General features: G+C 41.4%; 1 protein-coding gene across 9 annotated transcripts in view; it reads left to right on the plus strand.

Annotated features, from left to right (window-relative positions):
• The first annotated feature begins 4170 nt into the window (after positions 1 to 4170).
• Positions 4171 to 13442, plus strand: part of LOC118399402 (myocyte-specific enhancer factor 2D homolog) — a 28648-nt gene continuing 19376 nt past the window's right edge. For 5 of the 9 annotated variants that reach the window (XM_035795460.2, XM_035795463.2, XM_035795465.2 and 2 more), the window contains exon 1: positions 4171 to 4359. The gene's annotated coding sequence lies outside the window, so the exon portion shown is untranslated. The remainder of the gene's footprint in view (positions 4360 to 13442) is intronic. The other 4 variants (XM_035795466.2, XM_035795467.2, XM_035795462.2 and 1 more) reach the window with 3 other exon arrangements.

Consider the following 13442-nt stretch of genomic DNA (forward strand, 5'->3'; position numbering starts at 1 on the left):
AGATGGTGACTTGATGTGACATTTAAAGGCAAAGAGGCAGTCGAAGCTTTAGAACAAATGTAGATATTTCCTCCCCGCTTTTTCACAGATCAAATTAAATCACAGATTATGTCTGTTTACATTATGAAATGATGTTCCCAGTCATAAACCCAATAAATATTACAGGAAATGTGAAACAAGTAATCCGTTCAACATGTTACATAAGGTTTATAAAAGCATTTAAGGAGGGCAATCCACCAACACACGCTGGTTTATCTGGGAATTTAGTTAATATTCCTTGAAACCCCATGATGCTAAAACAAGATAAGATTGGAATATCATCACTATTAAATCCATTGACTCATCAATTCAGTTATGAAGGTGAATCTTCTGGTCCCGCAATACAGCCATGATATAGGTTTCCTGTAATAAGTGTACCAAATACTAATATTTGTTTCCATGTTTATTCTGAATGTGTAAAGACCTCTGTCCAATCTGACAGAGGGGTTACATGTTGGCAGAAGGGGACCCATCTGTTTGCAGTGTATTTCCCCTGTAGCCTACATAAGCTTCTTACTTACAACACACATTCATCTTCTCCCCCACCCCCGGACTCACTCTCTCTCTCTCCCGCTCTCTCTCACACACACACACACGCACGCACGCACGCACGCACGCACGCACGCACGCACACACACACACACACACACACACACACACACACACACACACACACACACACACACACACACACACACACACACACACACACACACACACACACACACACACACACACACACACACACACACAAACACGAACAGACACCACTCTATCTCAACTTTATCTCTCACTCTCCTCTACACTGCTCCCTCCATATTCAATTAGTTAGGTTCCATTATACACTGAGTGTACACAACATTAGGAACACCTAATGTTTGCATTAATAGACTGTCCAGGTGAATCCAGGTGAAAGCTATGATCTCTTATTGATACCACTTGTTAAATCCAATCAGTGTATATGAAGACAGCTTAAAGAAGGATGTGTAAGTCTTGAGACAATTGAGACATGGATTGTTTATGTGTGTCATTCAGAGGGTGACTGGGCAAGACAACATATTTAAGTGCCTTTGAATGGTGAATGGTGTATGTCAATAACTGCAAATGCTTCTGGGTTTTTCACATTCAACAGTTTCCCACGCTCAACAGTTGGGTATCCTGTGGGTATCAAGAATGGTCCACCACCCAAAGGACATCCAGTCAACTTGACACAACTGTGGGAAGCATTGGAGTCAGCATGGGCCAGCATCCCTGTGGAACACTTTCGACAAGTTGTAGAGTCCATGCCCCGATGAATAGAGGCTGTTCTGAGGGCAAAAGGGGGTGCAACTCAATAATAGGAAGGTGTTCCTAATGTTTTGTACACTATGTATTTTCATGACAGGTTTTTACTAGGTTATTGTCACAGGACAATCCACAAAAGGTCATGGTCATAAACCAAGAGTTTAAGCACAATAAACTGTGAGTGGATCTATGCCTGCAAATGGTTTAAAGATGGCAATTTGTCTCTCCAAGATCATTCATCCTGACAGAAGTTGATTTGCAAATGCTTCATAAAACCTCATCAAAATACATGCACTGTCATGTGTTCTTAAAAACCTTGTGGTCTATAAGTTACAGACCCTGCGTACCCTGATTCACTCTGAATTCAATACTTTTCCGTCATACAATTGTCTTTTCTTTCTACTGTATTATCTACGACCTTCCTCAACTGTAGTCTGATTTAGAAGAATATAAATTCCTGTGGCATCTTTAGAATCAAACAATCAAGGTGCTTCTGCCCTTGGCATCAATGGAAGTGTCGCAGATGGGGATCTGTGAAACTCACTCTTGAGTCTGAAATGTCGCCCCTTGCACAGACTTCTTCGGACAGGTAGAGACACTTCAGGAGGGTGGTCACTAGAGTTGGGTGGTATCCAGATTTTCATAACATCATACCATTTCTTTACCATACGGGGGTGTACACACAAGGGGCGCTACAAAAATGTATGTTACACTACAAGGTGTCAGAAGCATTCCACATGGATACTGGCCCATGTTGACTCCAATTCTTCCTTCAATTGTGTCAAATTAGCTGAATGTTCTTTGGGTGGTGAGCCATTCTTGATACACATGGGAAACTGTTGAGCGTGAAGAACCCAGCAGCGTTGCAGTTCTTTACACAAAACTGGTGCGCCTGGCACCTACTACCATACCCAGTTCAAAGCCACTTAAAACTTTTGTCTTGCCTTTTGTCACTCTCTGAATAGCACACATACACAATCAATGTCAAATTGTCTCAAGGATAGAGAATCCTTCTTTAACCTGTCTCCTCCCCATCATCTACACTGATTGAAGTGGATTTAACAACTGACATCAATAAGGGATCATAGCTTTCACTTGGATTCACCTGGCCAGTATATGTCATGGAAAGAGCCTGGCTGCTGGCTTTAGTCTGGCGAAAATCATAGCAAGCTAGCTAGTCTTTTTAGCTCCCCACATCTCCATGTGAAATAATCATTCTGATATCAGCTAAAAGTAGAATGTCATCATGTTTGGTCACAGAGGGGAAAAAAAGCCCATGGCTAGCTCGCTGGCAACAGCAGGTTCTACCATTTCACTATAGCCCGGTATCACTCCTTATTGCTTCTAAACAAAACACCTTTTTGGGCAGATTCTTGTTGTTTGGTTTACTGTTTGAACAGTCACTGGGATTATATTTGGTTGGTTATTAATGCAAAATAGGCTACTCTTACAAGGAGCCGCCCCTGTGTGACTAAAAACTACATCGTAACTCTGCTCCGTACCTTCAGTCTCTGTAGTGTGTGAGTTTACCTATAAAGCAACCGACTGTAGACAAAATCCAAGGTGTGATGCCGGGAGAGGAGCATCTGTAACAGCCGAAAGTCAAGAGACTGATGTGGTTTTCCAACAGAAAGGCTCAGTGCAACATGGCAGTGTTGCCATTGTTTATATAAGTTGTTATTTGTAATGCCGAAATAAAGATGTACTCAACCCCCATACCTACACTAATAAACTTTAAATATATTTTGTATGTACATTGCACAATCAATTGGTGGGAGAGACTCAAATATCACATTAATTTGTATATATCCACTGTATACATGAATTGCGGCAAAGTTGGTTCCTGTTTCAGGCATTTTAATTGTTTTTTCCTGTTTCAGGCATGTCTTTGGTCACGTTCACGTGGGCGAAACAATAACACCCTAATAATTAGTTACAGTAGAGCCTCCCACGATACAGGTGATGGTTGCAGGATTAAGATGGCGAAGAGCAACTGCCGAAATTTGCAGTTGACTGCAGTCAAAACTTCATGACCTTCCATCCCACGATTTGTGTACATTTCATGCAGTCGACAAGTAGGCACAAATTGAAATATATTTATCCCCAGATTGCAACACACTTTGAAAGGCGGTGACCATCTTGGAAAAAAGGGATCTGCGTGAATGCAATTGAAAAGCAATTTGTTAATTAAGACAATTAGAACACAAATCCTGCTGCCTAAAGAATAGGCCTATACTGTTGAAATTGCTCCCTCTCCTGATCATGGAGGAGACTGCACAGATTTGTATTTATTTTACAGGTCACATATCCACTTTATTTGGCGTAAACTAAAACTAGGGGAGAATCTCCTTCTGATACTTTTTGCGTCTTCTCTCCTCGCCTCCTTCTCAACACCCATTGGAGGAGAAAGTCAAATAGGCGGGACCTCTGGCTTTTTTATCCAATGGGCTTTGAGAAGGAGCCGAAGAGTATGCAATTGAGATTCTCCCAATAATCTGAAGATATACTAACGTCCTATCTGCAGAGCACATAATTGTAAAACAGCTAATGGGTCTTCTCCAGGAAAACAGGGTGGTAAAGGCCATTCGACCGTAGGCCACACAGTGACATTTGGAAAAGGTAAATACCAAAGCGGAGGGATTACAAACACCCTTGTAGAACATGGCCGTCATCTCATCTCTTTCATGCCCTGCCCATGTACAGTAACTTCTATTGTGATTGGCCTTGACGTTATAGTATTAGCTTCTTATTGGCTTTTTACAAGTCACTAATGGCGTTGAAGCTATAGTATTAGCTTCCCTATTGGCTTCTTTACAAGTCACTCATGCACTGGTGTCGATGACGTAAATTGTGCACTAGGTACACTGTATCGTTTGGCTGAACTGAATAGTTACATTTTACGTTAAACGGAAAAGGTTAGAGTGGATTTCTCTAAAGAGACATCGATCATGATTATAGCGCTTTGTCTTTTCATTACATCTCTATTTTAAGCAATTCCTATATCTTTTCACACCATTGTTGATGTGATATTTCAGGGTAAGTGGAATGATACATTTGCTTTCTGCTTATTTTTCCTTGTAAGAAAACGAATGCTTGTTTTAATCAAACAATTGTTGTCAGACGGATAGTTTATAATAGGCTAATTTGTATTGACCACATGATTCACCTAAATTGTATTTTGATTATAATTTGTCGGCCCAGTAGTCGAATTCATAGCTGACTAGATGGTTGGGTTGTATTTGTCGGAAGAGTTTAGGTTTTCAAGCAAGGTAGGCTAATGGCTGTCGGTCGGAGTTAGTCAGAGATCGTGAAATGGCCTAAAGAGCACCTTCGCTAGACGACAGATGAACCGTTCCTCCATGATGGCGTGAACAGTGAAAGCTCTCGGTTTAGAACGGAAGAGGTGCGTGCACGTTGACAACAGGGCCACAACCAAAATAAGAGCTAGAGCGAGCTGTCACCAGCGGATACATTTTCTGCCTATCAGTTGCTGCGTTAACATCAACTCTGAAAAATACGAGGTCAAATCATGACATTAGTGATATCCAGGTCGTTAAGACTGAGTTCTAGAAAGAGGGCAGATTTGGATGACCGTTGAAATGTATTTTCCCAGTCGGAGCTCGTTTTTTCCCGAGTTCCCAATTGTTTTCAACGCTCAGAAGTCAGAGAATTCCGATTTCGGAACTCTGTTGGTTTCACTTTTTGGAGAAATGCCCTCTGGTTTGATGAAACAAAAATGGAACTGTTTGGCCATAATGACCATCATTATGTTTGGAGGAAAAAGGGGGAGGCTTGTAAGCCAAAGAACACCATTCCAACCGTGAAGCACAGGGGTGGCAGCATCATATTGTAGGGGTGCTTTGTTGCAGGAGAGACTGGTGCACTTCAAAATAGATGGCATCATGAGGGAGGAAAATTATGTGGATATATTGAAGCAACATCTGAAGACTTGGTTGCAAATGGGTCTTCCAAATGGACAATGACCCCAAGCATACTTCCAAAGTTGTGGCAAAATGGCTAAAGGACAACAAAGTCAAGTTAATGGAGTGGCCATCACATAGCCCTGACCTCAAAACTACAGAACATTTGTGAGCAGAACTGAGAAAACGTGTGCGAGCAAGGAGGCCTAGAAACCTGACTCAATTACACCACTTCTGTCAGGAGGACTGGGGTGAATTTTGGCCAACTTATTGTGGGAAGTTTGTGGAACGCTACCTGACACTTTCGACCCAAGTTAAACAATTTAGAGGCAATGCTACCAAATACTAATTGGGTGTATGTAAATTTCTGACCCACTGGGAATGTGACGAAAGAAATTAAAGCTGAAAAATCATTTTCTTTACTATTATTCTGACATTTCACATTCTTAAAATGAAGTGGTGATCCTAACTGACCTAAAACATGGCATTTTTACTAGGATTAAATGTCAGGAATTGTGAAACTGAGTTTCCATTTATTTGGCTAAGGTGTATGTAAACTTCTGACTTCAACTGTATGTATGTGTAGACGGCATTCAGCTTGTCTGGTAGGCTTGCATCACTGGGCAGCTCACAGATGGGTTTCCCTTTAATCCGTGATAGTTTACGAGAGATGGATTAGGATTTAATTTTAGTCATGTAGTTACCACAGTTCAACCAGTAAGGCTCTTCTGAATGCATTGTCACTTTTCATTAGTTTCTAATAAACTCATTCACATCTCTTCCTCTCACTGATCAGTATGGCAGGTATTTATAGGGTGGTGTCAAAATGTTACCTCTTCAGCTTAGCATCACTTCCTCTCCTATTACCAAGTGTGCGGAATGTCATTCACCTATTAAACTTCAGCCTATGAGCATGTCACTCTAAGGAAATTCCACCACGATTGCTGATTTAACCTATTGGCTCACTCGTGCAATAATCACCATCCTTTCAATCAGTGGGCATGACTCTAGGGGAGTATTTGTCAACTCAACCTTGTCTATAAACTATCAAAATAAATAATGTCGCACACTCCGAGTATAATCTCCCAGCAATTTAATGGGTATATACCCGAAATGTTGGTCAATACCCATTAAATTGCTGGGAGATTATACTCGGAGTGTGAGACTTTATTAATTTCGATAGTCTTCCAAGGACCATCCACCTCCCCACGAGCTTAATAACCTTATGGCCCGTCATTGGTACTCTTTTCCCCCAGTGGGGGGGTTTCCAAACCAGCTGCCCTGTCTCTGAGGAGCATTCCTCGGAGACGAGGTCTACCTCAGAATATAATAAGGAATTTCAATGAATAGTTTCTGTCATTCAGTTAAGCCTGTACTCGATTGAACTGTATTGTTTGATGGTCCGTCAGAGATCGTAGGGGGATGCCCTATAAGCATCTGGATTATTGTCCCGCTCCTTGAACGCGGCAGCTCTATCCTTTAGCTCAGTGTGGATGTTGCCTGTAATCCATAGCTTCTGGTTGGGGTATGTATGTATGGTCACTGTGGGGACGATGTCGTCGATGCGCCTATTAATGAAGCCGGTGACTGATGTGGTAAACAAATCAATGCCATCTGATGAATCCCGGAACATATTCCTTTCTGTTAGCTGAACAGTCCTGTAGCTTAGCATCCGCTTCATTTGGCCACTTCTGTATTGATGACGTAACTCGTACTTTTGAGATTTTGCTTGTAAGCAGGAATCGGGAAGATGGCACAATGGTCAAATTTGCCAAATGGAGGGGGAGCTTTATGAGACTGCATTTTTTTGTTGTTGTCTGTAGTTGCACAGGTGACCTGCTGGTAGAAATATAGGTAATACGGATTTCAGTTCTCCGGCCATGAGAAGCGCAGCCTCGATGTGCATTTTCTTGTTTGCTTATGGCCCTACACAGCTTGTTGAGTGCGGTCTTTGTGCCAGCATAGGTTTGTGATGTTAAATGGACAGCTACGAAAAATCGAAATATTTTTTTAAATAGTATGGTCTACAGCTTATTATGAGGTATTCCAACTCAAGTGAGCAGAATCTGGAGACGTCCTTGTTCAGCCACATACTGAAGAAACAGGATACAGTTCTTCAGACCACATCGATAGGATAGTCTTGACTGGAGTAGGTCCAGTGATTGCACGTTGGCCAATAGAACGGAGGGTAGAGGCGGTTTGTCCCGTACACCGGCCTCTTTTAACGCCGTATTTTCCTTTTTCGAGTGTCAGCGACGAGCAGAATGTCCTTCACCGCCAACTCGTTGAAGTAGAGGTTAGAGATCGCTGCTCTGATGTTCAGAAGCTCTCTTTGGTCACGTGAAACAATTGCGGCAACATTATGTACAAAAGTTACCATCATTGCAAAGGAACAAACAAAATGGCCCAATTGGTCAGGTGCCCATAAAATGGCTGATATTCCCTCCAGGCTAAGAACCAGGTCCCAAGGGATCTTCGTCTGATCCCAATGCTGCTTCTGGGGTAGGAGTATGCCAAACACAGCCTTGTGCTTTGGGGCCAGTCTGAAGAATACTTGATCATGTAGATTTCCCATCTCTCTGGGTCATTAAATACATTCTTGAAAATATACTCGTCTAACCCAACATAGGTAATGTGCGACAATGTAATCTCATCATGGTTATTGCGAGCCATACTTACTTTTGGAGATCACTGTATTTCATACTGTATTGGGACAGTGACTATTTGTTTTGGCTCTGTAATATAGCACTTTGGATTTCAAATGTATATAATGCAGACTGGCAGACTGTCAGCTTTAATCTGAGTTTTTTTTTCATCTCATATCGAGTGAACCGTTTAGAAATGACATCAGTTTGTGTACATAGTCCCCCCCATTTTAGGAGACTAAATCTATTTGGACAAATTCACGTGCATTAAAGTTGCGAAAGGTTTAGTATTTGGTCCCTTATTCCTAGTTCTCAATGAATGCATCAGGCATTTGACTTTACAAACTTGTTTGATGCATTTGCTGTTTTTGTTTTCAGATTATTTTGTGCCCAATAGAAATGAATGGTACATCATGTGTTGTGCCATGTTGTAGTCACTGTTATTGTAAATAAGAATAGAATGTTTCGAAACACCTCTACATTAATTTGGATGCCACAATTATTACATATAATTTAATTGATGATGCCCAAGAAGATGGCATTTGGAGGATATTTTGACATGGGTGTTCGTCGAGGGTTGGCAAACCGTGCCAGTAAATCCTCCAAAAACCAGCTTTGAAGGCATTATCAATTTTATACAATTGGTTACCAACATATTCAAATAATGATTGACATATTTCCATTCCACAAGTTATTTTGATGAATTTATTCATACTATTTCATCCTTCCACAAGATATAGTCTCGACACAAATCTAGGGTTGCTACCCAAACCAGCTGGTTGTTTCTTCTATCGGTTCCTTCTATTGGTTCGGTTGCTAGAAAACGACCCAGTCATTCAGTTTTTTTGTTCTGCATCTATGGACAAGACCAAGTCGTTCGTTCTAAATGTTCCACTGCCATACTAGCTGGCAATCGTCTTATCCCTTGCTTGCTTGCTAGCTAGCCAACTACGGCTAACTTAGTCACGTCAAAACGTGCTGCCAGAATAACCGCAAAGTAGCTTCATTTGCATTTGTTTAAACTGTTTTCTAGTGACATTTATTTGGATGCCCCCATAACAATGAGGTGTGATATAGCCTGGCATAGAAAATGTGCTCACTCGTCAGGACACTGTTGTTCAGAGGAGCTAGCCAACAATACAGCAAATACACTCACTTCAAACTGAAGCTGGAAAGACTGCAAACTAGCCGCATCTTGTTCCATTTGACCTTTTTTCAATTGACATTTCTTTGTATATGTCCATAAAAATGGTGCCAACTGATTCATGATTTCTACTGGCTGAGAAACGCTTCCTGTCTGTCTCTTCCCCCGAATATGCTCATTACTACTGGACAGCTGCAGATTGAATTTGATTAATGAAACAAAGTTGCAAATGTCAGAGAGACAGACAGCAAGGTTTATACAAATCTCTGCAGTTGAAAACTAAATGTTAGTCTAAAAGAAATGTGAGAATGTCTAGATTTATTTTTATAGCGGCGATCAAGTTAATGACTTGTCTGCTTGGGCGGATGAGACGGTGGATTCCGCAGTCAAATGGAACAGAGTAAATAGGCATTTGAACGTCATAGATTTAGCTGGTGGTAATTTGTGGAATAGACACCGGCTGGAATGTGGTTTTAACCAGCATTCAGGATTAGACCCACCTGTTGCATAATCCTGAATAAATAGTGAATAATGAGTGAGAAAGTTAGATGCACACATACCATACCCCCAAGACATGCTCACCATTACAATAACACAGGAGGTTAACGTTGGGGGGGGGGGGGTATTTGTGCGTCTAACTTTCTCACTTATCATTATTCACGTTTCATTCAGGATTATCCGTAATAATGGTAGCATCCACAATAATTAGTTTAGTCAGGGCTATTCTTATTTGCAATAATGATCTGAACAACAAACCGGAAATGCATCCAACTCATCCAACTCATTTGTAGAATCACAAGTTTGATGTAGTCATTGCGTGCTATGAATATGGGACAAAACGTGCTGCGATTTCTACATGGTTCACCCAATATGGATGAAAATGCCCTCAAATGGGGAACAGAGGTAAAAACAACTGTCACTGTCCCAATACTTATGGAGATCAGCCAGAGTTAAACCAACTTTTTATTTTGTTGAATTCATGGGATGTAAAAAACTAAAAATAAACAAACTGGTTAAATATTACAAAGAAAACAATAGAGCACACATGAAAGCTGTTATCAGAAATAGCCTAATATCAGAAAACAATGTGAACTTACAACCTTCGGAACACAGTATCACAATCCACTCTACGCCAGCTGTGCTAATTGACAGACCAAGAGACTAATCTGTCACTTTGTGAGATCTTAGGGAAGATGCTGTCACAGACGGCCACTAGCCAGTTCACTAGTCAAGTAATTGTACATGTGACACACCTCCCCACCAATCTATATCAATGAACTCAAGTTAACCAAGAAAATAATCTGTACAAAAAACAACATTAACCATGTTGGTCAAAAAGTTGACTTTACAATGTTAATTGTAAACATGGTTTCTCTTCACCAAATCATCAACAGGAACAGTAGCTCCCACTGATTTACACTATAGGGAACGAGATGAAGGCTGGCATGGCTTGTTTATATTTACAGTTGGCCACAGTAGTAAAACGTGTTCCTCTTCTCCTGTCAGTTGTCCAAAAATGGGCTTAGGTGGTGGGTGTGGTGTTTTTTTTTATTTTTTAGATGCCCCCCCTCCATATTTCCTGCAATTCTACATATCTCCATGGAGTTGTGAGGAATTGTTGCCGTTTTAAAGCTTATTTCCTACAATTCTACGCGTTGCCATGGCTAATGATGTATTATTTTGCTCAAACATAAGAACAGAATCTATTCTGCTAAATTCTGCTTTTTTTCCCTGACTGTCTAGCTTTTATTTAGGTGATTTTGTTAGTTCTCCAAATATTATTTAAAAATAGAGTAGGTCATTTATCTTTTCTACATACTTTCTGGTTGTAGTCATTATAGGTTTACACTGAAAGGTTTTTCCATCCCAATTTTTAACATAAAATGTATATATTTTACTGTTTGGGTTTTAGGTGACCCGCCCAAGGATTCAATGGCAGACAAATCCCTTTTGTAATACTGCTCACCATGTGCTCTTATGGTCGCACGCTGACACACCAGGAACTCACTTATTGACACAATTTAGTTCGCACCTGTCATGTTCCGCTATTGTGTTAAGACCTGACTGCCCTACCCTTGACATGGTCTGTGAACACTCTTCCCTCAAGAGTTTGCTATGGGAAGCCAATGTGACAGGATTCATTGCAAATAGACTCCATGTAGCCCTGGTGTGTGAGACTTCTGGAGTGTGAGGAGATTGAAGGTATCGGAGGTCATCGCCATCAATAGAAAAGGTCAGAGAAGAGGGATGTGAGGCGACCAAGGAAAAGTCTGAAATTCAAGAGAGCCATAATGAAATTAACATGAGCGGTTATAGAGGGAATCCAGTAGGCCTAGGTGAGTGTCCTGGTGGGATAAAGGGTGAGCGATCAGGCAGGTGAAGCTGTATCTTAAAAAAACCTACCTCTCTGCATGTAACCCAGCAAAGTCTTTGCAAACCACTAAACCTAGACTCACGAAAAAAGACTGAACTGTCATTTTCTCAACCTTTCCTCCACTGTGAAGTAATAACGACAGATCCCTCCATTAGCTGGAGTCAGATAGAGATGGAGTACGATGAGTACTATAAGCTGCCCACTTCAAGGCTTGGTCTTCATTCTAGGGCTTTGCCCACATTTCATTGACCAATGCGTAATCTGCTGAAAGGTCTGTGCCACTAATTACTGTACACCATTCAAACCGACAGATGCCTCGCCTGGCTTGATTGTGCTCTCTCTTTTAATCAGAGGACATTTTCACGGGTTGCGAAAGCAGTTTCAAGGGGGTGTCCAGGCAGGTCGATAGAACCAAGGTGACTGAAGGCCTGCCCTTGACAGATGAGGCGTTCTCTGTAAGGTCCATTTCAGACTAACATATTTTTCTGCCCGAGCCCATCCTGAGTCTGGGCTCAAGTTGAAAGCCACGTCTCTCCTTTAGCTCGGAGGTTCCTGTAATGTCACTGTCAAGAGTGAGCTCGGTTCTGCTCTGGCTCAGCGTGTGTCGAGCCGCGGCCTCATTATCTTTGCGTCTAATCAGTCCGCCAGCCAGCTCTTAATTGAGCCATCAGCGGCTTAAGGGGGAGGATGGATGTGTCAATTAGAGTAACGAGTGGGAGTAGCCATGCCAAGTGCAGCACAGGGAGGACATGCCTTGCAGAGCAGAATCCTTGTTCTGGTTCATTCTACGGCCAATCCAATAGACCAACTATAGCTGAATATGTCAGCAAAGTCAAGAACTTGTGAGGTTGCAGAGTTTTTACTCCTCGTGTGTCATTCATCCCCCCCACCCCCAGGCTGCTTGGGCCTCATGTTGAGGTATTCATGCAGGGTCAGCCTCTCAGCCAGCTACAATTTGTCCCAGTCTCAATTTTGGACAATTGGTTTGAGAATATTTTTGTGTGGAGGTTTTGGGTTGTAAAGCTTTTGTAGCTGACTCGTGGTTATGTTTTTTTAAATTTGGATTTTGTTCTGTGGTATACTGTTGGGGTTTGGCACATCCACAACTTATTCCCTGACCTCACCAGCCGCTGTTTACTATTGTTCTGTCGAGAAAGGGGGCAAGTGCAGAGGCTAAATTGTAATATATTTATCCCAAAAAATGTTAAAAACCTGGAAAAGTGAGTGAACAGACATTGGAATCAAGGACTGATCTCATTTTCAGGAGAGGGTAGAACGTGACTTCTACTGTCTAGGATTCCCATCAATATGGTGATGCTACATTGAAAAAGCAATTTTCTTGCCCAATATGGATATAGTCACCTACATGCAGTTTCCCTCGATGGAGTGTCACATTGTGCTTTTATTTAGATGAAACACACTGGAGCGAATGTCATGTTTGATAATGGAAATGATCACAGGGAGGAACACTTGGGTGCTTTTGGAGTTAATTGTCCTGTCATGGCCAGTGTCTTCAGACTGTTAAGTGTCTGAGACCTACATAGGCAAAGCCCTGCTCTAACACGGTCTTTTAATGGCACTTGCCATCATATAAACACACAATTTAAGTTAGTTTTTTTTAGTCGTGGTATTGGAATGGAGAGCTTTGGTGTCATTTCTGATGGGCTGTTTGGGCAAATTAGGTAATGTTTAATTTACTGTAAATGTGTTCACATTAATGTATTTTGCAAAGTTGTCATCAAGGCAAAGGGTGGCTACTTTGAAGAGTCTCAAATATACATATATTTTGATTTGTTTAACACTATTTTGGTTGTGTTATTTAATAGTTTTGATGTCTTCACTATCATTCTATAGTGTAGAAAATAACAAAAAACCCTGGAATGAGTAGGTGTGTCCAAACTTGACTGGTACTGTACATTGGCTGCACATTTCCCGCCCAGTCCTCACTTTCCCAAGGCCTTTAATGATGAAATAAAGCTGGTTTTGTGGAGGACCTAAGTGCTCTCCACCAGCTACAGAGATGGCTTTGCATATTT

The sequence above is a fragment of the Oncorhynchus keta genome, chromosome 20, assembly GCF_023373465.1.
Source record: "Oncorhynchus keta strain PuntledgeMale-10-30-2019 chromosome 20, Oket_V2, whole genome shotgun sequence".
Classification (NCBI taxonomy): domain Eukaryota; kingdom Metazoa; phylum Chordata; class Actinopteri; order Salmoniformes; family Salmonidae; genus Oncorhynchus; species Oncorhynchus keta.